Source organism: Pleurodeles waltl, chromosome 11 (genome assembly GCF_031143425.1).
Source record: "Pleurodeles waltl isolate 20211129_DDA chromosome 11, aPleWal1.hap1.20221129, whole genome shotgun sequence".
Taxonomy (NCBI): domain Eukaryota; kingdom Metazoa; phylum Chordata; class Amphibia; order Caudata; family Salamandridae; genus Pleurodeles; species Pleurodeles waltl.
Genome location: NC_090450.1, coordinates 969,015,125 through 969,040,476, shown reverse-complemented (window position 1 = coordinate 969,040,476; position 25,352 = coordinate 969,015,125). Strand labels below are relative to the sequence as shown.

General features: G+C 50.6%; 1 protein-coding gene across 4 annotated transcripts in view; it reads left to right on the top strand.

The window, feature by feature from the left end:
- LOC138266439 (clathrin heavy chain 1-like) overlaps positions 1–25,352 on the top strand; it is a 378,407-nt gene that overhangs the window by 109,781 nt on the left and 243,274 nt on the right. The gene's annotated exons all lie outside the window — the stretch shown is intronic.

The window sequence follows — 25,352 nt, the reverse complement described above, 5'->3', positions numbered from 1 at the left end:
AGTGTTAAGCATTTGTTGTACATACACATAGACAATAAATGAGGTACACACACTCAGAGACAAATCCAGCCAATAGGTTTTTGTATAGAAAAATATCTTTTCTTAGTTTATTTTAAGAACCACAGGTTCAAATTCCACATGTAATATCTCATTCGAAAGGTATTGCAGGTAAGTACTTTAGGAACTTCAAATCATCAAAATTGCATGTATACTTTTCAAGTTATTCACAAATAGCTGTTTTAAAAGTGGACACTTAGTGCAATTTTCACAGTTCCTAGGGGAGGTAAGTATTTGTTAGTTTTACCAGGTAAGTAAGACACTTACAGGGTTCAGTTCTTGGTCCAAGGTAGCCCACCGTTGGGGGTTCAGAGCAACCCCAAAGTCACCACACCAGCAGCTCAGGGCCGGTCAGGTGCAGAGTTCAAAGTGGTGCCCAAAACACATAGGCTAGAATGGAGAGAAGGGGGTGCCCCGGTTCCGGTCTGCTTGCAGGTAAGTACCCGCGTCTTCGGAGGGCAGACCAGGGGGGTTTTGTAGGGCACCGGGGGGGGGACACAAGTCCACACAGAAATTTCACCCTCAGCGGCGCGGGGGCGGCCGGGTGCAGTGTAGAGACAAGCGTCGGGTTCGCAATGTTAGTCTATGAGAGATCTCGGGATCTCTTCAGCGCTGCAGGCAGGCAAGGGGGGGGATTCCTCGGGGAAACCTCCACTTGGGCAAGGGAGAGGGACTCCTGGGGGTCACTTCTCCAGTGAAAGTCCGGTCCTTCAGGTCCTGGGGGCTGCGGGTGCAGGGTCTCTCCCAGGTGTCGGGACTTTAGGTTCAAAGAGTCGCGGTCAGGGGAAGCCTCGGGATTCCCTCTGCAGGCGGCGCTGTGGGGGCTCAGGGGGGACAGGTTTTGGTACTCACAGTATCAGAGTAGTCCTGGGGTCCCTCCTGAGGTGTTGGATCGCCACCAGCCGAGTCGGGGTCGCCGGGTGCAGTGTTGCAAGTCTCACGCTTCTTGCGGGGAGCTTGCAGGGTTCTTTAAAGTTGCTGGAAACAAAGTTGCAGCTTTTCTTGGAGCAGGTCCGCTGTCCTCGGGAGTTTCTTGTCTTTTCGAAGCAGGGGCAGTCCTCAGAGGATGTCGAGGTCGCTGGTCCCTTCGGAAGGCGTCGCTGGAGCAGGATCTTTGGAAGGCAGGAGACAGGCCGGTGAGTTTCTGGAGCCAAGGCAGTTGTCGTCTTCTGGTCTTCCGCTGCAGGGGTTTTCAGCTGGGCAGTCCTTCTTCTTGTTGCAGGAATCTAATTTTCTAGGGTTCAGGGTAGCCCTTAAATACTAAATTTAAGGGCGTGTTTAGGTCTGGGGGGTTAGTAGCCAATGGCTACTAGCCCTGAGGGTGGGTACACCCTCTTTGTGCCTCCTCCCAAGGGGAGGGGGTCACAATCCTAACCCTATTGGGGGAATCCTCCATCTGCAAGATGGAGGATTTCTAAAAGTTAGAGTCACCTCAGCTCAGGACACCTTAGGGGCTGTCCTGACTGGCCAGTGACTCCTCCTTGTTATTCTCATTATTTTCTCCGGCCTTGCCGCCAAAAGTGGGGCCTGGCCGGAGGGGGCGGGCAACTCCACTAGCTGGAGTGTCCTGCTGGGTTGGCACAAAGGAGGTGAGCCTTTGAGGCTCACCGCCAGGTGTGACAATTCCTGCCTGGGAGAGGTGTTAGCATCTCCACCCAGTGCAGGCTTTGTTACTGGCCTCAGAGTGACAAAGGCACTCTCCCCATGGGGCCAGCAACATGTCTCGGTTTGTGGCAGGCTGCTAAAACTAGTCAGCCTACACAGATAGTCGGTTAAGTTTCAGGGGGCACCTCTAAGGTGCCCTCTGGGGTGTATTTTACAATAAAATGTACACTGGCATCAGTGTGCATTTATTGTGCTGAGAAGTTTGATACCAAACTTCCCAGTTTTCAGTGTAGCCATTATGGTGCTGTGGAGTTCGTGTTTGACAGACTCCCAGACCATATACTCTTATGGCTACCCTGCACTTACAATGCCTAAGGTTTTGTTTAGACACTGTAGGGGTACCATGCTCATGCACTGGTACCCTCACCTATGGTATAGTGCACCCTGCCTTAGGGCTGTAAGGCCTGCTAGAGGGGTGTCTTATCTATACTGCATAGGCAGTGAGAGGCTGGCATGGCACCCTGAGGGGAGTGCCATGTCGACTTACTCGTTTTGTCCTCACTAGCACACACAAGCTGGTAGGCAGTGTGTCTGTGCTGAGTGAGAGGTCTCCAGGGTGGCATAAGACATGCTGCAGCCCTTAGAGACCTTCCTTGGCATCAGGGCCCTTGGTACTAGAAGTACCAGTTACAAGGGACTTATCTGGATGCCAGGGTCTGCCAATTGTGGATACAAAAGTACAGGTTAGGGAAAGAACACTGGTGCTGGGGCCTGGTTAGCAGGCCTCAGCACACTTTCAATTGTAAACATAGCATCAGCAAAGGCAAAAAGTCAGGGGGCAACCATGCCAAGGAGGCATTTCCTTACAGGAAACATCCCAATGCAGGAAATATGTAAGGCAGCCACTTGGTCTACGCCTCACACATTCACCAAACACTACTGTATAGATGTGCTAGCCGCACAACAAGCTACAGTAGGTCAAGCTGTATTAAGAACTCTATTTCAGACAACTTCTACTCCTACAGGCTAAACCACCGCTTATGGGGAACTAACTGCTTACTAGTCTATGCATACCATGTGTATCTACAGCGACAGATGCCATTGAACTGAAAATGTCACTTACCCAGTGTACATCTGTTCGTGGCATCAGTCGCTGAGATTCACATGGACCCACCCACCTCCCCGGAAGCCTGTAGCAGTTCAGAAGTTACCTTCAATTTTGTACATTTGTATATATATTATTTAATCCTTTAATAGGTACATACTTACATTTTTCATTGCGCGGGCACTATTACTATAGTATAACTCCTACCTCACCCTCTGCGGGGAAAACAATCGAAGATGGAGTCGACGCCCATGCGCAATGAGCACAGAAGGAGGAGTCACTCGGTCCCGTGACTCGAAAACACTTCTTCGAAGAAAAACAACTTGTAACACTCCGACCCATTCCATTCCTCAGAGGATCCCCAGCATTCCTCCTACCAGCCTTCTGGGGTTTTCCGGGCAGCCCTAGCTGCTGCAACTCCTCAGACAGGTTTCTGCCCCCCTGCTGCTTGATCAGCCCAAGCCCAGGAAGGCAGAACAAAGGATTTCCTTTCGGTGAGGTGGATAACATCCTCTCCCTTTGGAAATAGGTGTTACATGGCTTGGGAGGGGTAGCCTCCCCAAGCCACTGACATGCTTTGAAGGGCACATTTGGTGCCTTCCCTGCATAAACCAGTCTAAACCTGTTCAGGGACCTCCAGTCCCTGCTCTGGTGCGTAAATGGACAATGGAAAGGGGAGTGACCACTCCCCTGTCCATCACCACCCCATGGGAGGTGCCCAGAGCTCCTCCAGAGGGTCCCTGGGTTCTGCCATCTTGAATCCAAGGTCGACGGAGAACTCTGGGAGCATCTGAGTGGCCAGGTCAGACAGGTGACGTCAGAGCCCCTTCCTGATAGGTGGTGGGTAGGTGGGTAGGTGACCAATACGCCTTTCAGGGCTATTTAGGGTCTCTCTCTTGGGTAGGTCTCAGATTTGGCTTGCAAGATTCCAGCAGGACTCCTCTGCAACCTCAGCCTCTACTTCGAATTCAAGCCACCGCAACTGGACCCTCCAGGAACTGGCAATCTGCATCAACGATGAATACTCTGCTTGAAACATTGTTTCCACAGGTTCTTCCAGCATCTGCAACATTTCCCTAGCTGTGCAGTGTAAGGAAATGCCTCCTTGGCATGGTTACCCCCTGACTTTTTGCCTTTGCTGATGCCAAGTTATGATTTGAAAGTGTGCTGAGGCCTGCTAACTAGGCCCCAGCACCAGTGTTCTTTCCCTAACCTGTACCTTTGTTTCCACAATTGGCACACCCTGGCATCCAGGTAAGTCCCTTGTAACTGGTACCTCTGGTACCAAGGGCCCTGATGCCAGGGAAGGTCTCTAAGGGCTGCAGTATGTCTTATGCCCCCCTGGGGACACCTCACTCAGCACAGACACAGTGCTTGCCAGCTTGTGTGTGCTGGCGAGGAGAAAATGACTAAGTCAACATGGCACTCCCCTCATTGCCATGCCAACCTCACACTGCCTATGGCATAGATAAGTCACCCCTCTAGCAGGCCTTACAGCCCTAAGGCAGGGTGCACTATACCATAGGTGAGGGCATAGGTGCAGGAGCACTATGCCCCTACAGTGTCCAAGCAAAACCTTAGACATTGTAAGTGCAGGGTAGCCATAAGAGTATATGGTCTGGGAATCTGTCATACACGAACTCCACAGCACCATAATGGCTACACTGAAAACTGGGAAGTTTGGTATCAAACTTCTCAGCACAATAAATGCACACTGATGCCAGTGTACATTTTATTGTGAAATACACCCCAGAGGGCATCTTAGAGATGCCCCCTGAAAAACATACCCAACTTCCAGTGTGGGCTGACTGGTTTTACCAGCCTGCCACACACCAGACATGTTGCTGGCCACATGGGGAGAGTGCCTTTGTCACTCTGTGGCTAGTAACAAAGCCTGTACTGGGTGGATGTGCTTCTCCCCCCCCCCCCCCTTGCAGGAACTGTAACACCTGGCTGTGAGCCTCAAAGGCTCACCACCCTTGTTACAGCGCCGCAGGGCACTCCAGCTAGTGGAGATGCCCGCCCCCTCCGGCCACGGCCCCACTTTTGGCAGCAAGGCCGGAGGAGATAATGAGAAAAACAAGGAGGAGTCACTGGCCAGTCAGGACCACCCCTAAGGTGTCCTGAACTGAGGTGACTTGCAGATGGAGGATTCCCCCAATAGGATTAGGGATGTGCCCCCCTCCCCTCAGGGAGGAGGCACAAAGAGGGCGTAGCCACCCTCCGGGCTAGTAGCCATTGGCTACTAACCCCCCAGACCTAAACACACCCCTAAATTGAGTATTTAGGGGCTCCCAGAACCTAGCAAGATAGATTCCTGCAACCTGAAGACAAAGAAGGACTGCTGACCTGAAAGCCCTGCAGAGAAGACTGAGACACCAACTGCTTTGGCCCCAGCCCTACCGGCCTGTCTCCCCACTTCAAGAAAAACTGCAACAGCAACGCGTTCCCCAGGGTCCAGCGACCTCTGAAGTCTCAGAGGACTACCCTGCATCTAAAAGGACCAAGAACTCCAGAGGACAGCAGCTCTGCTCCAAAGAAGAAACATCTTTGCAACAAAGAAGCAACTTTTAAAGACAACACGTTTCCCGCCGTAAGCGTGAGACTTTGCACTCTGCACCCAACGCCCCCGGCTCGACCTGCGGAGAAACAACACTAGAGGGAGGACTCCCCGGCGACTACGACCCTGTGAGTAGCCAGAGTTGACCCCCCTGAGACCCCAGCAATGCCTGCAGAGGGAATCCAGAGGCTCCCCCTGACCGTGACTGCCTGCTTCTAAGAACCCGACGCCTGGTAAAGACACTGCACCCGCAGCCCCCAGGACCTGAAGGATCTGACCTCCAGTGCAGAAGCGACCCCCAGGTGGCCCTCTCCCTTGCCCAGGTGGTGGCTACCCGAGGAGCCCCACCCCCTTGCCTGCCTGCTCCGCTGAAGAGACCCCTGGGTCTCCCATTGAACTCCATTGCAAACCCGATGCCTGTTTGCACTCTGCACCCGGCCGCCCCCGTGCTGCTGAGGTGTACTTTTTGTGCTAACTTGTCCCCTTCCTCCCCCCCGTGCCCTACAAAACCCCTGTGGTCTTCCCTTCGAAGACGCGGGTACTTACCTGTTGGCAGACTGGAACCGGGGCACCCCCTTCTTCATTGAAGCCTGTGTGTTTTGGGCACCACTTTGACCTCTGCACCTGACCGGCCCTGAGCTGCTGGTGTGGTAACTTTGGGGTTGCTCTGAACCCCCAACGGTGGGCTACCTTGGACCCAAACTTGAACCCCGTAGGTGGTTTACTTACCTGTAAAAACTAACTAACTCTTACTCCCCCCCCAGGAACTGTTGAAAATTGCACTGTGTCTAGTTTTAAAATAGCTATATGTGAATTACTTGAAAACTGTGTGTGCTATTTTGATTATTCAAAGTTCCTAAAGTATCTACCTGCAATACCTTTCATTTGAAGTATTACATGTAAAATTTGAATCTGTGGTTCTTAAAATAAACTAAGAAAATATATTTTTCTATACAAAAACCTATTGGCCTGGAATTGTCTGAGTGTGTATTCCTCATTTATTGCTTGTGTATGTAAAAAAAAAAATGCTTAACACTACTCCTTTGATAAGCCTACTGCTCAACCACACTACCACAAAATAGAGCATTAGTATTCTCTTTTTGCCACTATCTTACCTCTAAGGGGAACCCTTGGACTCTGTGCATACTATCCCTTACTTTGAAATAGTGCATACAGAGCCAACTTCCTACACCACACTACCACCAAAGAGAGCATTTGGGGTGTCTTTTATGCCTCTGTAATTCCTCTGGGGTTTGCTTGGATTCTTTTCACAGTCTACCTCGTTTTGGCCCACTATATAAAGAGCCAACTATCTACAGTCGGGCATCTTGACTCTGGCCATGGCTGTATGACAGTGATCTAGTGGCTGTAGGAAGCTGGCTCTTTCTGTGCTATTTCAAAATGAGATGTATCCTGCAAAGACTCCAGGGGGCTCCATTACTACTGGACAGGTACTTTCTCTAGCAATCACGAAGTGCTCTTTTAGGGAGTAGCGTGGTTGAGCAACCTTAGGCTTATCAGAGAGGAGTGTTAGACATCTGCAAATACACACAGTCAATAAATGAGATACACTACTCAATAAGGAGATCACACCAATTTACAACAATAACAAGTATTGTTATATATATTTAGGCACCAGAATCCATATGATCAGTTAAGTATGTTTTGCAAGAAAAATACTTTCCGGTTTTAAAAGTTGACAGTGCATTTTTCAGAAGTGGCAATGTTATTCTATGGAGGAAAAACAAGTACTGCATTCAGGTATAGTACAGCGATTTACGGGACCAATGTTCTGGACTTAAGGTGAGTATGGGGCAAGGTCCAAGGCCACACCAACAGGTCACACAGGGGCGCACTGGAGTGGCCGGGTGCAGAGTTGCAGTACAGCGTCTGGTGCCCAGTGTTAGTCAATGGGTATCGGTCTGGTTGAAGAGAGGATGCAGGTTTGGACAGGGAGTCTAGTTGAGGAGAACCAGCAGGTGGATTCAAGTCTTGAGATGCTCAGGGACCAGGGGACAACTTAGGTCCTCTTCTCCACGGGCCAGAGCGATGGGTGCAGAGCTGTCTTGAGGTGTCTGGGTTTCTCCACTGGAGCACTCACGGTTGAGGAGGCCTGCAGGCAGAGGTTGCAGGTGGAGTCCACAGTGGGCAAGTCCAAGTTGGGCTTTGTCTCTGGAGGGCTTTTGGGGAGGGGGGGAGGGGGGTCATGTTGGCACCATCGGCCCACTTCAACTCTGGCTAGGCTGCATGGGTGCAATGGTGCTTTCTAGTGTTGGGATTTTGCAGTTGGGAATCGTCTAAGGTCTCTTGGGGTGCCTGCAAGATGCAGGGAACCTGCTCCACTGCTCTACGGGAGCTCCTGGGTCTTTGTTAAAGTCAGACAGTCCTCCCAGGCTTTTGGAGGCACAGCTGCTTGCAGGATGATTCGACTTTGGTGCAAATTGGTGGGACCAGCAGACAGGGTGGCAGGGCTGGGTCCAAGTCAGGTGCTTCTTCTCATTCTGTTCTTTTGCAGCTCGAGTATCCTCCTTCTTCATAGGTCAGCTTGAGTCTGATTTCCTGGTGCCACGGGCTCTCCTAAATACTGAATTTAAGAGTGTTTCATGGAGTGTAGTAGCTGATGGACTACTTTCCTCTGGGGTCACTACACCCCCTATATGACTACTTCCTGTGGGATGTGGACATAACCGTGTCCCAGAGTTCCTAAATATGCCAGCACCAGGATGGCACATTTCTAAATGTTGTGACCACATCAGGCAGCACTCCTTTGTGGACACACCTCTCTGAATACTAAATTTCCTCCCTGTCCAGGTGCAAAATGGGCCGTGGGGCGGGGGGGTCGGCATCTCTCCTTTGAGTGAAGCCAGATCTGCATACCAAGGGTGGTGGGTTTCTTTGAAGCCCCCTACCTTGGAATGCAGATTTGCAAATCATCCTGTTGGGTGGGGTGTGTAAACATCTTTCCCTAATCAGGCTTTGTTTCTGGCTGTCCAAGAGCAAAATCCCTCACCCTTGGGGATTGGAAACCTGTCTGGTGGTGGCAGGCGGGCTAAAACTAGACTGTTGGCACACGGTTAGATGGTACGTTTTCACAGGGCACCTCTAAGATGCCCTCTGGGTGCATGTATTAATAAATCTACCACTGACATCAGTAAGGATTTATTAATATGGCATGTTTTATTTCAAACATCCCTATTTTTAGTGAAGCTATCATGCAGGTGGGGAACATGGATTGACCAGTGTCCAGCACATGCACTTAAAAAGGCTTCCCTGTTCACTCAGTATGTCTAATAATCGACAAAGACATAACAGGGGAATATCTGCTTGCGCAGATATTCCCTCACATGTAATGTAATGCTCCATGCCGTAGGGCTATAAGGCCTGCTGTAGGAGTGAGTTAAATATATTGCATGCAGTGTTAGGGGACATGGCACAGAGGCTGAGTGCCACATAGTGTTTTCACTTTTAGCTGCACCAAGACACGCAGCCTGCAATTGCAGACTGCATGTGCTAGGTAAGGGGTCTCAGAGGGTGGCACAATACATGCTGCAGCCCTTGGGGACCCTCTTTAATACCCAGGCCCTGGGTACGAGGCGTACCATTTACTAGGATCCTATATGGGGACCAAAGTTATTGCCAATTGGGGAACAATTGCACAGTTTTAGGGAAAAAGTTCTATCGCTGGGGACCTTGTTAGCAGGAACCCAGTGCACTTTCAAGTCAAAATTGCATCAGTTACCAGGCAAAAAGTGGGGGTGACCATATTGAAAAGGGGCACTTTCCTACAGTGGCCGCTTCTTTCCTGGTAACATTTATATCACACTAGCCTAGGCAGACATTACTGCACTTGCTGTATAACTGTGATCTGCTTGCCTCTTCAAGCCATCACTGCACTAGCCCTGGTTGTATAACAGTGATCTAATGTCATCTTCATGCCTGACACTGTTTATTTCGCCCTAGCCTAGGCAGACATCACTGGTCAGGCCCAGGTTGTGTAACAGGGATCTAGTGGCCTGTTCATGCCTGGTACCACATATCATCCTAGTGAAGTCAGTCGTCAACTCCCAGACCCTGGCTGTATAGCAGTGATCTACTGGCCACTTAATGCCTGGTACAGTTTATATTATCCTAGGCTAGTCAGACATCACGGCACTGGCCCTGGCTGTATAACGGTGATCTACTGGCCTCTTTCAGCCTGATGCTCTTTACATCACGTAGTCAGACATCACTGCTCTGGCCCTGGCTGTGCAACTGTGATCTCGTGGCCTCTTAATGCCTGGTACCATTTATATCACTCTATCGAAGTCAGACATCATGGCCCTGGCTGCATAACATTGATCTACTGGCCTCTTTCAGCCTGGTACTGTTTATATTTCCTAGTCAGACATCACTGCTCTGGCCCTGTCTATATAACACTGATCTACTGGCCTCTTCATACCTGGTCCCTTTTATATCACCCTAGCCAGACACCATTGCACTGGTCCTGGCTGTATAACAGTGATCAACTGAACGCTTCATGCCTGGTGCATTATTTGTCTTCATAGCAGATATCAGAGCCCTGGCTCTGGTTGTAAAAAAAGGAGCAAGCTAGTCTTTGTGTCTAGTGTCTGTGTATCACCATAGCCTGACATCACAGCGCTTGAAGTGGGTGGTCGCTTCATGGCTCCTTTCTCTCTGGTAATGAACACCACAGCTGCTTAAGTTGTGGAACTTTTCCAGCTGGAAACCAGGCAGTACTTTGGAACCTTTGTTTGCGCCTTTTCTGACTTCAAAGATGGGGTATTTTATGGTGCTCAGTCCTAGTGGTGGGCGAGCCACTGAAAGCTTGAGCAGGCTCAGGCCTGAAGCCTGGCTGTGGTTCACCACGAGGTCCTGTTGGAACCTCGAGCCCATGAAGAGCCGAGGTTTCATGAGGCTTCTGCCTGCCACCCTTGCACTTCTACCTTCACACACACCAAGACGTAAAAATAAGACATTAATATTTGAGGTAAAAAGGAGAGACAAATAGATGCCTGTTTATTGGCTGATTTGTACAAAATGAATCCAGAAAACCTACATTAATAGCAGCTTCCCTGCTAAATCCTATTTTGTGATCTTAGGCAACTCATTTATTTTAGCCATCCTCTTTTTTCTTCACTATTCCAGATGAAAGCATCTTCAGATACCCGAGTGCCGAATACCAGCTGTACAAAAACATATTAAGCTTGACTTATTAGACTATAATACATGGGATTCTGTAATCCATGTTTAAATGCACGTCTCTAATTTCTTTATAATTGGCCACTAGAGAGACACTCAGTTGCCGAATATAAAGAAAAGACGTCAGAACTCAACTATTATAAGGTTATTACAGTTGACTACAGACATCACTTTGCCTGCTGCCAGAGCCATCAGCCGAGGTGAAAGGCAGGTCAGGCCATGGAGCATAATTGAAGCTGCTGCTTAAAGCAACTGAAAGAGGAGCGTTGCCTTTGCTCTCTTTTATTAGCTGACAGTGACAAGCAAAGAGAATGTTTATTTTGTGCAGTCCTTAGATGGAGAAAAGCCGGAATCTTTCCACAAATACCAAACTACTGCAGCTTTAAAAAAAAAAAAAAAAAAACTGTTTCTCGTATCGGTTTGCAACAACTATCTATCGGGTTGTTGATGTGTTTATGACTAGAGTATCATTTTTTTTATTTTTCATGTTTCCAAACATGCTCGCTCTTTCATATGAAACACCTGTGCACAAAGGCTTTAGGTGGTTTGTGGGAAAGGTGATGGTGTGGCCATGTATTATATGGGATAAAGTACCCCCTGGCTTGCATTATGAGGATATTGCAAGTCACCTTGTGTAAAGAAATGGCTCCCTGTTGCAGTTACCCCCCACTTTTTGCCTGATACTGATGCTGAATTGACTGAGAAGTGTGCTGGGACCCTGCTAACCAGGCCCCAGCACCAGTGTTCTTTCACCTAAAATGTACCATTGTCTCCACAATTGGCACAACCCTGGCATCCAGGTAAGTCCCTTGTAACTGGTACCCCTGGTACCAAGGGCCCTGATGCCAGGGAAGGTCTCTAAGGGCTGCAGCATAGGGACCCCTCACTCAGCACAGACACACTGCTTGCCAGCTTGTGTGTACTGGTGGGGAGAAAATGACTAAGTCGACATGGCACTCCCCTTAGGGTGCCATGCCAACCTCACACTGCCTTTGGCATAGGTAAGTCACCCCTCTAGCAGGCCTTACAGCCCTAAGGCAGGGTGCACTATACCACAGGTGAGGGCACATGTGCGTGAGCACTATGCCTCCATAGTGTCTAATCAAAACCTTAGACATTGTAAGTGCAGGGTAGCCATAAGAGTATATGGCCTGGGAGTCTGTCAAAAACGAACTCCACAGCTCCATAATGGCTACACTGAATACTGGGAAGTTTAGTATCAAACTTCTCAGAATAATAAACCCACACTGATGCCTTTGTTGGATTTATTAAAAAAAGCACACAGAGGGCATCTTAGAGATGCCCCCTGTATTTTACCCAATTGTTCAGTGCAGGACTGACTGGTATGTGCCAGCCTGCTGCTGAGAGACGAGTTTCTGACCCCATGTGGTGAGGGCCTTTGTGCTCTCTGGGGACAGAAACAAAAGCCTGCTCTGGGTGGAGATGCTTCACACCTCCCCCCTGCAGGAACTGTAACACCTAGCATTGAGCCTCAAAGGCTCAGGCTTCGTGTTACAATGCCCCAGGGCACTCCAGCTAGTGGAGATGCCCGCCCCCTGAACACAGCCCCCACTTTTGGCGGCAAGTCCAGGAGAGATAATGAGAAAAACAAGGAGGAGTCACTGGCCAGTCAGGACAGCCCCTAAGGTGTCCTGAGCTGAGGTGACTCTGACTTTTAGAAATCCTCCATCTTGCAGATGGAGGATTCCCCCAATAGGATTAGGGATGTGCCCCCCTCCCCTCGGGGAGGAGGCACAAAGAGGGTGTACCCACCCTCAGGGCTAGTAGCCATTGGCTACTAACCCCCCAGACCTAAACACGCCCTTAAATTTAGTATTTAAGGGCTCCCCAGAACCTAGGAACTCAGATTCGTGCAACCTAAGACGAAGAAGGACTGCTGAGCTGAAAACCTGCAGAGAAGACGGAGACACCAACTGCTTTGGCCCCAGCTCTACCTGCCTGTCTCCCCACTTCTAAAGACACTGCTCCAGCGACGCGTTCCACAAGGCCCAGCAACCTCTGAAGCCTCAGAGGACTACCCTGCATCTAGAAGGACCAAGAACTCCCGAGGGCAGTGGCTCTGCTCCACAAAGACTGCAACTTTGCAACAAAGAAGCAACTTTGAAACACACGTTTCCCGCCGGAAGCGTGAGACTTGGCACTCTGCACCAGACGCCCCCGGCTCGACTTGTGGAGAACAAACACTACAGGGAGGACTCCCTGGCGACTGCGAGCCCGTGAGTAGCCAGAGTTGACCCCCCTGAACCCCCACAGCGACGCCTGCAGAGGGAATCCCGAGGCTCACCCTGACCGCGACTGCCTGCTTCAAAGACCCGACGCCTGGTAAGGACACTGCACCCGCAGCCCCCGGGACCTGAAGGATCCGACCTTCAGTGCAGGAGCGACCCCCAGGTGGCCCTCTCCCTTCCCCAGGAGCGCCCCCCCCCATTGCCTGCATGCATCGCTGAAGAGACCCCTTGGTCTCCCATTGAATCCTATTGCGAACCTGACGTTTGTTTGCACACTGCACCCGGCCGCCCCGTGCCGCTGAGGGTGTACTTTTTGTGCTGACTTGTCCCTCCCCCCCCCCCCCCGGTGCCCTACAAAACCCCCCTGGTCTGCCCTCCGAAGACACGGGTACTTACCTGCTGGCAGACTGGAACCGGGGCACCCCCTTCTCCATTGAAGCCTATGTGTTTTGGGCACCACTTTGACCTCTGCACCTGACCGGCCCTGAGCTGCTGGTGTGGTAACTTTGGGGTTGCCCTGAACCCCCAACGGTGGGCTACCTTGGACCCAACTTTGAACCCTGTAGGTGGTTTACTTACATGCAAAACTAACAAACACTTACCTCCCCCAGGAACTGTTGTGTGGAAACTGTATATGCTATTTTGCTAATTCAAAGTTCCTAAAGTTCCTAAGTGAAATACCTTTCATTTAAAGTATTGTTTGTAAATCTTGAACCTGTGGTTCTTAAAATAAACTAAGAAAATATATTTTTCTATAAAAAAAAAAACCTATTGGCCTGGAATTATCTTTGAGTGTGTGTTCCTCATTTATTGCTTGTGTATGTACAACAAATGCTTAACACTACTCCTTTGATAAGCCTACTGCTCGACCACACTACCACAAAATAGAGCATTAGTATTATCTCTTTTTGCCACTATCTTACCTCTAAGGGGAACCCTTGGACTCTGTGCACACTATTCCTTTCTTTGAAATAGTGCATACAGAGCCAACTTCCTACACCTTGGCATTCCATAACCTGATAAAGGAACTCGGCCTTAGGCCTCGTTCCTCTATATGGTCATGGAACTTCTTGTTGACTTGCAGTATCCTTATAATGTATGGCATAGTTACTTTATCCCTTATGTAATGTTGCCCTATCGTCACAAATCTGGCCACACAATGTGGGCCACACACATTGTCCACGTGACAAACGTCTTGCCTCGTAGTATATGATGTGGCAAACATTTCAGTGCTCGTCTCGTGATTGGGCTCCAAGAGTCAAGCCAGACCCATGGCTCAGCTCGCTCTGTTAATTCATTGACTCTCCCACCTTTAACCCGTCCTCTGACACCCCTCCTGCCTGACCTCCTCATGCCCGACCTCCTCCTGCCCAGTCCTCTGAGCCTCCTCCCGCTCAGCATCCTCTGACACCGCTTCTGCCCAGCCCTCTGAACCCCCTCATGCTCAGCATCCTCTGACACCGCTTCTGCCCAGCCCTCTGAACCCCCTCATGCTCCGCATCCTCTGACACTGCTCCCCTGCCTGACCTCCTCCTGCCCAGCCCTCCGAACCTCCTCCTGTTCAGCATCCTCTGACACTGCTCCTTCCTGGCCTCCTCCTGCTCAGCATCCTCTGACACCGCTCCTGGCCAGCCCTCTGAACCCCCTCCTGCTCAGAATCCTCTAACACCGCTTCTGCCTGACCTCCTCCTGCTCAGCCCTCTGAGCCTCCTCCTGCTCAGCATCCTCTGACACCCCTCCTGCCCAGCCCTCTGAACTCCCTCCTGCTCAGCATCCTCTGACACCGCTCCTGCCTGACCTCCTCCTGCCCAGCCCTCTGAAGCCCCTCCTACTCAGCATCTTCTGACACTCCTCCTGCCTGACCTCCCCCTGCCCAGCCCTCTGAACCTCCTCATGCTCAGCATCCTCTGACACCGCTCCTGCCTGAACTCCTCCTGCCCAGCCCTCTGAACCTCCTCCTGTTCAGCATCCTCTGACTCCGCTCCTGCCTGACCTCCTCCTGCCCAGCCCTCTGAAGCCCCTCCTACTCAGCATCTTCTGACACTCCTCCTGCCTGACCTCCCCCTGCCCAGCCCTCTGAACCTCCTCATGTCAGCATCCTCTGACACCGCTCCTGACTGAACTCCTCCTGCCCAGCCCTCTGAACCTCCTCATGTCAGCATCCTCTGACTCCGCTCCTGCCCAGCCCTCTGAACCCCCTCCTGCTTAGGATCCTCTGACACCGCTCCTGCCTGACCTCCTCCTGCCCAGCCCTCCGAACCTCCTCATGCTCAGGATCCTTTGACACCGCTCCTGCCCAGCCCTCTGAACCTGCTCATGCTCAGCATCCTCTGATACCGCCCCTGCCCAGCCCTCTGAACACCCTCCTGCCCAGTATCCTCTGTCACTGCTCCTATCTGCACTCCCACCTTGCTTCCCAGTCCTCTGCCCCCCTCTTGCTTCCCAGTCCTCGGTCACTGCTCCATATCCACTGGTTGCATGAGAACATTGATGCACTGGCTGCGTGAGAACATTGATGCACTGGCTGCGTGAGAACATTGATGCACTGGCTGGCTGCGTGAGAACATTGATGCACTGGCTGGCTGCGTGAGAACATTGATGCACTGGCTGGCTGCGTGAGAACATTGATGCACTGGCTGGCTGCGTGAGAACATTGATGCACTGGCTGGCTGCGTGAGAACATTGATGCACTGGCTGGCTGCGTGAGAACATTGATGCACTGGCTGGCTGCGTGAGAACATTGATGCACTGGCTGGCTGCGTGAGAAGACGGATGCACTGGCTGGCTGCGTGAGAAGACGGATGCACTGGCTGGCTGCGTGAGAAGACGGATGCACTGGCTGGCTGCGTGAGAAGACGGATGCACTGGCTGGCTGCGTGAGAAGACGGCTGCACTGGCTGGCTGCGTGAGAAAACGGCTGCGCTGGCTGGCTGGCTGCGTGAGAAGACGGCTGCACTGGCTGGCTGGCTGCGTGAGAAGACGGCTGCACTGGCTGGCTGGCTGGCTGCGTGAGAAGACGGCTGCACTGGCTGGCTGGCTGCGTGAGAAGACGGCTGCACTGGCTGGCTGGCTGCGTGAGAAGACGGCTGCACTGGCTGGCTGGCTGCGTGAGAAGACGGCTGCACTGGCTGGCTGGCTGCGTGAGAAGACGGCTGGCTGGCTGCGTGAGAAGACGGCTGCACTGGCTGGCTGGCTGCGTGAGAAGACGGCTGCACTGGCTGGCTGGCTGCGTGAGAAGACGGCTGCACTGGCTGGCTGGCTGCGTGAGAAGACGGCTGCACTGGCTGGCTGGCTGCGTGAGAAGACGGCTGCACTGGCTGGCTGCGTGAGAAGACGGCTGCACTGGCTGGCTGGCTGCGTGAGAAGACGGCTGCACTGGCTGGCTGGCTGGCTGCGTGAGAAGACGGCTGCACTGGCTGGCTGGCTGCTTGAGAAGACGGCTGCACTGGCTGGCTGGCTGCTTGAGAAGACGGCTGCACTGGCTGGCTGGCTGCTTGAGAAGACGGCTGCACTGGCTGGCTGCGTGAGAAGACGGCTGCACTGGCTGGCTGCGTGAGAAGACGGCTGCACTGGCTGGCTGCGTGAGAAGACGGCTGCACTGGCTGGCTGCGTGAGAAGACGGCTGCACTGGCTGGCTGCGTGAGAAGACGGCTGCACTGGCTGGCTGCGTGAGAAGACGGCTGCACTGGCTGGCTGCGTGAGAAGACGGCTGCACTGGCTGCATGGAGCAAAGGGTTCGTCTGACTAGAACCTGTGCCCTCCCCTTACTTCATTATTGCAGATAATAGCGCCTAGAAATAGATGAGTTCAGGGCTAGCGCTGTACAAAAAACTATTGTTGTGTTTGAATTGATAGTTTAGGTACTTTGCCTTTAGTGAGCCAAGGCCCAGCTCCTTCTGGCAGTCTGGAATATTTTTCTGACACGCAAGTCAATCACAGAAATGCCCCCTCAATCCTGGAGGCTATTCCTGGCAGTCCATAGTGACTCCAGTCCTGGGTCTCTGCTTCATTAACCCCCCTCATGTGTGGCCCTTCCCAGAGGGCAAGTGAATAATTGAACCGGCCACTTGCCGACAAGGCCAGTATTTTATTGTTCTCTAGTGGACAGGCTTGTCCTGTATTTAAATCCCTCAGCGTCCCTGCAATCCTGGGGCATATTTCCTGCATGTTCACTTTGTCATCACTATGACCAGAGCTTGCAGCCATCACCCACCAGACTCTTGGTACCTGTTTCCAGTATCTTCTAGTGAAGGGGCCTAGCTGCAGGAGACGAATAGCACACAGCAGAGAGGAATATGTGGGTCGGAGGTAAAGTCTGAGTAACATACAGACAAGGGCAGGGGTCACTTCAGCCCACCCACCTTCTACAAGGAATAGAAATAGAGAGAGGGATGGGGAAGCTTAAATGTCCAGCTAAACAGATACACGCTTGGTTTGCAATAAACATGATGGATAAGCAATCCATCCTCACCCAGTGAACAAACTCACCCTCGATTTGCATGTCCCAACCACGATAGAGGCCAGAAGACCCCATGTGTGACTGGATGGCCAGACCTTACTAGAAGGAAGCCAGCAGGCCATTCCTCCCATGGGGTCCATGTGAAAGACTCTTCCACCGATTATAGACTGATGCTGAGCCCGCTGCCCTTCTAGTGCAGCACAGGTACAGAGGGCAGAAGACCCCATGTGTGACTGGATCGTCGGACCTTACTAGAAGGAAGCCAGCAGGCCATTCCTCCCATGGGCTCCAGGTAAAAAGACCCTTCTCCCGAATACAGACCGATGCTGAGCTCGCTGCCCTTCTAGTGCAGCACAGGTATAGAGGGCAGAAGACCCCATGTGTGACTGGATGGTCGGACCTTACTAGAAGGAAGCCAGCAGGCCGTTCCTCCCATGGGCTCCAGGTAAAAAGACCCTGTAGGAGGTTGGCTCTGTATGCACTATTTCCAAGTAAGGAATAGTATGCACAGAGTCCAAGGGTTCCCCTTAGAGGTAAGATAGTGGCAAAAAGAGATCATACTAATGCTCTATTTTGTGGTAGTGTGGTCGAGCAGTAGGCTTATCAAAGGAGTAGTGTTAAGCATTTGTTGTACATACACACAGGCAATAAATGAGGAACACACACTCAGAGACAATTCCAGGCCAATAGGTTTTTGTATAGAAAAATATATTTTCTTAGTTTATTTTAAGAACCATAGGTTCAAATTCTACATGTAATATCTCATTTGAAAGGTATTGCAGGTAAGTACTTTAGGAACTTTGAATAATCACAATAGCATATATACTTTTTACATAAAACACATATAGCTATTTCAAAAGTGGACACAGAGCAATTTTCACAGTTCCTGGGGGAGGTAAGTTATTGTTAGTTCTTGCAGGTAAGTAAACCACCTACGGGGTTCAAATTGGGGTCCAAGGTAGCCCACCGTTGGGGGTTCAGAGCAACCCCAAAGTTACCACACCAGCAGCTCAGGGCCGGTCAGGAGCAGAGTTCAAAGTGGTGCCCAAAACACATAGGCTTCAATGGAGAAGGGGGTGCCCCGGTTCCAATCTGCCAGCAGGTAAGTACCCGCGTCTTCGGAGGGCAGACCAGGGGGGTTTTGTAGGGCACCGGGGGGAGACACAAGTCAGCACAAAAAGTACACCCTCAGCAGCACGGGGGCGGCCGGGTGCAGTGTGCAAACACGCGTCGGGTTTTTAATAGGTTTCAATGAGAGACCAAGGGGTCTCTTCAGCGATGCAGGCAAGGGGGGGGGGGGGGCTGCTCGGGGTAGCCACCTCCTGGGCAAGGGAGAGGGCCTCCTGGGGGTCACTCCTGCACTGGAGTTCCGATCCTTCAGGTGCTGTGGGCTGCGGGTGCAGGGTCTTTTCCAGGCGTCGGGATTTTGGATTCAGACAGTCGCGGTCAGGGGGAGCCTCAGGATTCCCTCTGCAGGCGTCCCTGTGGGGGTTCAGGGGGGACAACTTTGGTTACTCACAGTCTTGGAGTCGCCTGGGGGTCCTCCCTGTAGCGTTGTTTCTTCACCAGTCGAGTCGGGGTCGTCGGGTGCAGTGTTGCAAGTCTCACGCTTCTGGCGGGGATTGCAGGGGTCTTTAAAGCTGCTCCTCTGGATACAAAGTTGCAGTCTTTGTTGAACAGGGCCGCTGTTCTCTGGAGTTTCTTGGTCTTTTTAGAGCAGGGCAGTCCTCTGAGAATTTCAGAGGTCGCTGGTCCTGGGGAAAGCGTCACTGGAGCAGTTTTCTTCCGAAGGGGGGAGACAGGCCGGTAGGGCTGGGGCCAAAGCAGTTGGTGTCTCCGTCTTCTCTGCAGGGTTTTTCAGCTCAGCAGTCCTCTTCTTCTTAAGTTGCAGGAATCTGAGTTCCTTGGTTCTGGGGAGCCCTTAAATACTGAATTTAAGGGCGTGTTTAGGTCTGGGGGGTTAGTAGCCAATGGCTACTAGCCCTGAGGGTGGGTACACCCTCTTTGTGCCTCCTCCCTGAGGGGAGGGGGGCACATCCCTAATCCTATTGGGGGAATCCTCAATCTGCAAGATGGAGGATTTCTAAAAGTCAGAGTCACCTTAGCTCAGGACACCTTAGGGGCTGTCCAGACTGGCCAGTGACTCCTCCTTGTTTTTCTCATTATCTCTCCTGGACTTGCTGCCAAAAGTGGGGGCTGGGTCCAGGGGTCGGGCATCTCCACTAGCTGGAGTGCCCTGGGGCATTGTAACACGAAGCTTGAGCCTTTGAAGCTCACTGCTAGGTGTTACAGTTCCTGCAGGGGGAGGTGTGAAGCACCTCCACCCAGAGCAGGCTTTGTTTCTGTCCTCAGAGAGCACAAAGGCTCTCACCGCATGGGGTCAGAAACTCGTCTCTCAGCAGCAGGCTGGCACAGACCAGTCAGTCCTGCACTGAACAATTGGGTAAAATACAGGGGGTATCTCTAAGATGCCCTCTGTGTGCATTTTTTAATAAATCCAACACTGGCATCAGTGCGGGTTTATTATTCTGAGAAGTTTGGTGCCAAACTTCCCAGTATTCAGTGTAGCCATTATGGAGCTGTGGAGTTCGTTTTTGACAGACTCCCAGACCATATACTCTTATGGCTACCCTGCACTTACAATGTCTAAGGTTTTGCTTAGACACTGTAGGGGCATAGTGCTCATGCACCTATGCCCTCACCTGTGGTATAGTGCACCCTGCCTTTGGGCTGTAAGGCCTGCAAGAGGGGTGACTTACCTATGCCACAGGCAGTGTGAGGCTGGCATGACACCCTGAGGGGAGTGCCATGTCGACTTAGTCGTTTTATCCCCACCAACACACACCCTATATGGATACCTGCCCATACTAGAGGAGGTTACTGCCCATCATTCCAGGCTGGTAGTTTGTGGTGGTTGAGATTGTGGTGAGAGCACTTACCCTTTTCTGTGCAAGAAAGGTACGGAGCCATCCTGTGTAAGATCTGCTCATTCCCCCGTATGGGCTCCGCCAGAAGGTGTTTGGTGAGTTGCATAGTGTAGTGTGGAGGTGGCGTCTAGTTGCATGCTTGGCTACCAATGTGGGGCAGCTGGTGACTTCTATGAGGGCTTCACAAATGTAGGAGAAGGCCAAGGTTTCCCTCTATGTTGAGTCTTTCACGCTGACACCTATTTTCTATTTCCCTATCTGGCCTTTTGCCCAGTCTATAATTCTACTGACCTACTGTAGCTGCGTGTGCTGTCAGTCTTACATCTCTCACTGGTCATTGCGTTGGCCAGTGGTTACAGTGTCATCTGAGTTCCAGACTAACTTCCACCTCCAGGCGTGAGACCGCCTTTGTCCATTCAGAGTCAGGAATACAGTTCTTATGCTGCTGGTTGAAAATGACCACAAGTGCTAGTAAATTGTGGTTCTGCTATGGTTTCTTCCCTGTGTTCCTTTGGGGACTCAGCTCAGAGCTGTGCACATCGGGGTCATGAATACTGGAAAGGGTGTGGTTTTGATGGGCACGGTATGTTGGAGGCGCTTGGCATCGGTCTGGATGCCCTTCTGTCCTTTTCAGTTTTCTGCATTGTCCATTCGTGTCCTGTGCCACACTGCTAGGTTGCACTTACTGCTTCCAGGATGAATGTCCTGCCTCCCCTGAATCTGTCTGTATGTTGAGGGTTATGGACTGCTGGCTTGAGCTCAGGGATCTAAGTTGTGCCACGAAGGAGGTGACATTTTGCACCGACCTTTGGTCCTGAATATATCAAAATATCTTCGTTCTAATTCTTAGTGTTTGGGCTGACATCCATATCATTTGAAGGCTGTCTTTACTTTTAGTGTTTCTCGTCTGCTCTCAGCAGTGAATTAAATGTATTCCAAACCCTTTGGCCTTGCTTTCCAGGGCATTTGTTTTCCTTCCCTATTGGTACTTAAAATTTACTTGGCAGTTGTATGAAAATGTGTTGACTTGAGGTCCTTGGATGGTTTATTGGGTTGGGGAGACTGTCTACAAATAACCTTACCCTTGCTTATATTATTCGAAGTCCTTTTTGATGGGGCTTCCGGAAGTTACTGGTCATTAAATGTAAAAATGTAATGTGGTTTTGCACTTTCTAGGGCCTTGCACTGCACTTCAGACAAGAACTAACACCTAATTTCATCGTTTTTATTGGGATTACTTCAAAGTAAAACATAAGGGTTCTTATGGTTTTGTGAGCACAGATGTTGTTGTGGTTTAGTTGGGGAGCGGGCCCTGGGATAACCATTGAGTGCAGCAGAAGCTGGTTGGCGGAGCCAGAGGTTGGCATGGATTCTCCAGCAGCCAGAATAGTCTCTGTTCTTCCGCAAGGCGGCTTCCCAGACACAAGCCCAGTCTGAAGAGCGTGTGTGAACGCACAGCAGTTCCACTCCCGGCTCCTCTTTCCCGTGGTGGTGTGCAGCCCCTCGCCGGGTGCCTAGAAGCAACATTGACCACAGCACTGGCTGCAGAGCCCAGCAGCTGTCCCTGCAGATCACATTGGAGATCTGAAAGTGTCCCTCTGATCCTGCGAGGAGTGACCACAGCATGATCACCGCCTGCGTGGGTCACGCAGCACCGCTGCCCTGGCCAAGAGCAGGTTGGGATGGGTCAGGTAGTATCTAGAACGGCTGGAGAGGTTGCACCTGATGCCAGTGGATTGTCGCCACCTTCCAACCCCATCAGCAGCGTCTGCTGGCTTTAAGGAAAGGAGAGAGGAGACGTGGAGATGCAGACTCCAATCTTGGGGTGTGAGATTGCGTCCTAGCCACCTGCAGCCGTCTGGTGTAACAGACCTATGCGGTGTCCACTGGGCCCTGACGGTCACCCATGCAGGTTTACACATGAGAAAGCTCTCTGTATGACCCAGAGCTCAGGTAAAGTGCCTCACCCCCTGGATTGTGCTGACACCACGTCAGTCCACATGCAGCCTGGATACTGGGGGGCTCTATGCATCCTCTGACAGATGGATGTCAGTTGGTTGGACCTCAACATAAGAGCCATGCTTCGATGCATCACCGCTGTAAAACTGGACTCCCGGACTGGGGCGCCTGGTTGTTGGGATAACATACAGCGCTTTCCGGAGCATCGCACAAGGGCAGGCAGGCCAGGTCCCCAAAGTATTATGTTTTATTTCTTACACACTTCCATTCCCAGCATGGTTGTGCACAGCACTGAAGAATGTTTATTAGTGATCAGATGAGTGCTTACATGAGCACAAAATATCCCCTTTTTGGATGGGGCACCAAAGCGCTACAGTTCACTTCACTTCTAGTCGGTGATCTGTTGATAAAAGGTAGTAACGAGTGCACCTAGTGACCAAATGAGAACTGTAATCGTTTCCCCTGTGACCCGCTTTATCCTATAGTGTGCAAGCAAGAGCAAACATTTATTCAGTATTATGAATCAATTGGCATCTCTTGTGTTTGCAAGCTGTAGGACTAGAACCATGTTGTGTGAAATAATTGTGTTGTATTGTATTTATAAAGCGCATTATGCCCATCGGCGTCAAAGCGCTACCGCCAGGGAAGCATAATGGCGAGAAAGATCAGTGCACTACAGTTACGGAAGGGAGGAGAGCCATGTTTTCAGTTGTTTGCTGAGAGCCACATAGGAGTTTAAGCTTTTAAGGTGGGTGGGGTACGTGCTCCACAGTTTGGCCGCTGCCACAGAGAAGGAGCGACCGCCCTACCTCGCTTTCCAGAATCTGGGAAGGCCCCTCTTCATGAGAGAGGTAGATCTAAGCTGTCTCCTAGGGGGATACCAGTGAAATGCTGTCCTCGGGGCTGTTAGCCCCTGAAGGTGCAGAGCCAGATGGAGCATAGAGAGCGCTTCGAGTCACACGCTTCCTAACTGGCAGTCAGTGCAAAGTGCACAGGCCTACCCTGTCTGAAGGACTATTTGGTACATTCAAAACCCGGCGGGCTGCTGCATTTTGAATGGCCTTTAATTTGTTATGGGATGACTTTAATGCTTAAATATGATGCGTTGTAGTAGTCGAGGCGTAGTGTAATTAACGCAGTAACCACTGCTACAAACTATTGATCCCTTTTCACCTCTTTATTAAGCGCAGCTTCCTCGTCATTGTGTTATTTTCCTAGCGATGTCTTTAAACATCTCATGCTCTTTGTGCTTGTGGGGCAGTTCCTTTGCAGTTCAGTAATCTTAGATGCGGCTTTGTATTGGAACATCTGTGTGTGATACAAGCTGCAACTCTCGGTGAGGGCTCTTGCGGGAATATTTATAATTGACTTGATTTAGTCAATTGGGTTGTTGACAGCCTACTTTGGATATAGTTTTTATGCAGGTATCTTTTGTGACTGTGGGGTGCAGCACTTACAATGTATTACTGTAAAGTGTTATGTAATTCTTCCGGATTTCGCTATTTTTTAAAACTCCCTCTAGGTTCCGCTGCTCTGGTGTTTCGAGTCCATCACACAACTCCTTCAATTTGAAATACATATGTAGGCATCACCTTGTGGTCATGTTAATCATACAAAATCTCCTGTCTCTTCCCGTTGTGTGTTGGTACTCACTGGTGGGCCATACCAAATCTTAGGTCGTTAATGTTAACGTCAGCCCCATAGTGACCGTATTGAGCTTCGTACGGATTGACTGTTGTGTAGGCTGTGCTGGGATACTCCATTGTTTGTGCATTGTCAGAGCCACAGAATTTTATGAAGCAGAGGAGGGGCAAGTTATGTGGCAAGATTAGCTAGATCATGTGGCAAGAAGAAGCAATCTATGCTGTGTAACGCGTCACATTTAGTGGTACAGTTAATTCAATATTTTGTTATTTTTACTCATTATTGTGCTTCATAAGGATGACCGTCGTGTAGGTTGTGCTGATACTGTATTGTTTCTGCATATTCAGGGTTACATTTCCCTGGTACATTTCTTGTGTGCCTTCCCCTTGCGTTACCTTTGTTCTCACTGTTTTTTCCTTGCTGTTTCCCCAGTTTTTTGTGTGCCTTCTCCTTGCATCGCCTTCATTCTCGCTGTTTTCCACTTGCTCTTTCCCCAGTTTTTTGTGCGCCTTCTCCTTGCATTGCCTTCGGTCTTGCGGTTTTCTCCTTGCTGTTTCCCCAGTTTTTTGTGCGCCTTCTCCTTGCATTGCCTTCGTTCTTGCTGTTTTCTCCTTGTCGTTTCCCCAGTGTTTTTTGTGCCTTCTCCTTGCATTGCCTTCGTTCTCGCTGTTTCCTCCTTGCTGTTTCCCTAGTGTTTTGTGTGCCTTCTCCTTGTATTGCCTTCGTTCTCGCTGTTTTCTCCTTGCCGTTTCGCCAGTGTTTTTTTTGTGCCTTCTCCTTGCATTGCCTTTGTTCTCGCTGTTTCCTCCTTGCTGTTTCCCTAGTGTTTTGTGTGCCTTCTCCTTGTATTGCCTTTGTTCTCGCTATTTTCTCCTTGCTGTTTCCCCAGTTTTTTGTGCCTTCTCCTTGCATTGCCTTTGTTCTCGCTGTTTTCTCCTTGCGGTTTCCCCAGTGTTTTTTGTGCCTTCTCCTTGCATTGCTTTCGTTCTCACTGTTTTCTCTTTGCTTTTTCCTTGTTTTTGTGCACCGCCTTCTTGTATTTCCCTTGTTCTCACTGCTTCCTTGCTTTTCCCCTGTTTGTGTGTCCTCTCCTTGCTTTTCTCTCATTTTCATTGCTTTCTTTGCTTTGCCCCTGTTTTTTGTGTGCCCTGTCTTTGATTTTCCCTCTTTTTCACTGCTTTGTCCTTATTTTTCCCCTTGTTTTTGTTTGCCTTCTCCTTGCTTTTCCCTCGTTGTCACTGATTTCTTCAGAACCATTTGAGCATGAATCAAGTGTTGCATTATCCCTCTACAATGTACACTGTTAATCTGCAAGCTAGGTTTGCACATTTTAAGTTGCAGTAAAACAGTGCTGTGAAAGCTTTTATAAGCACAACAACACCGCCTGTTGCTAGAGTTGTAGTCACTTATCAGTTCACTTTTCACATAAAGGCCTTTCATTAGTGCAGGGGTGTTTGATGGCAGCTAGATTTCATCAATCCGAGATTGAGATATTTACTAGGGAAGGACTTCTGGATAGGTGTGATATGGAGTAGGATTACCAACGCTGTTTTTGTGACTTGTTTTAAAGCAGAGATTCAAAGAATGT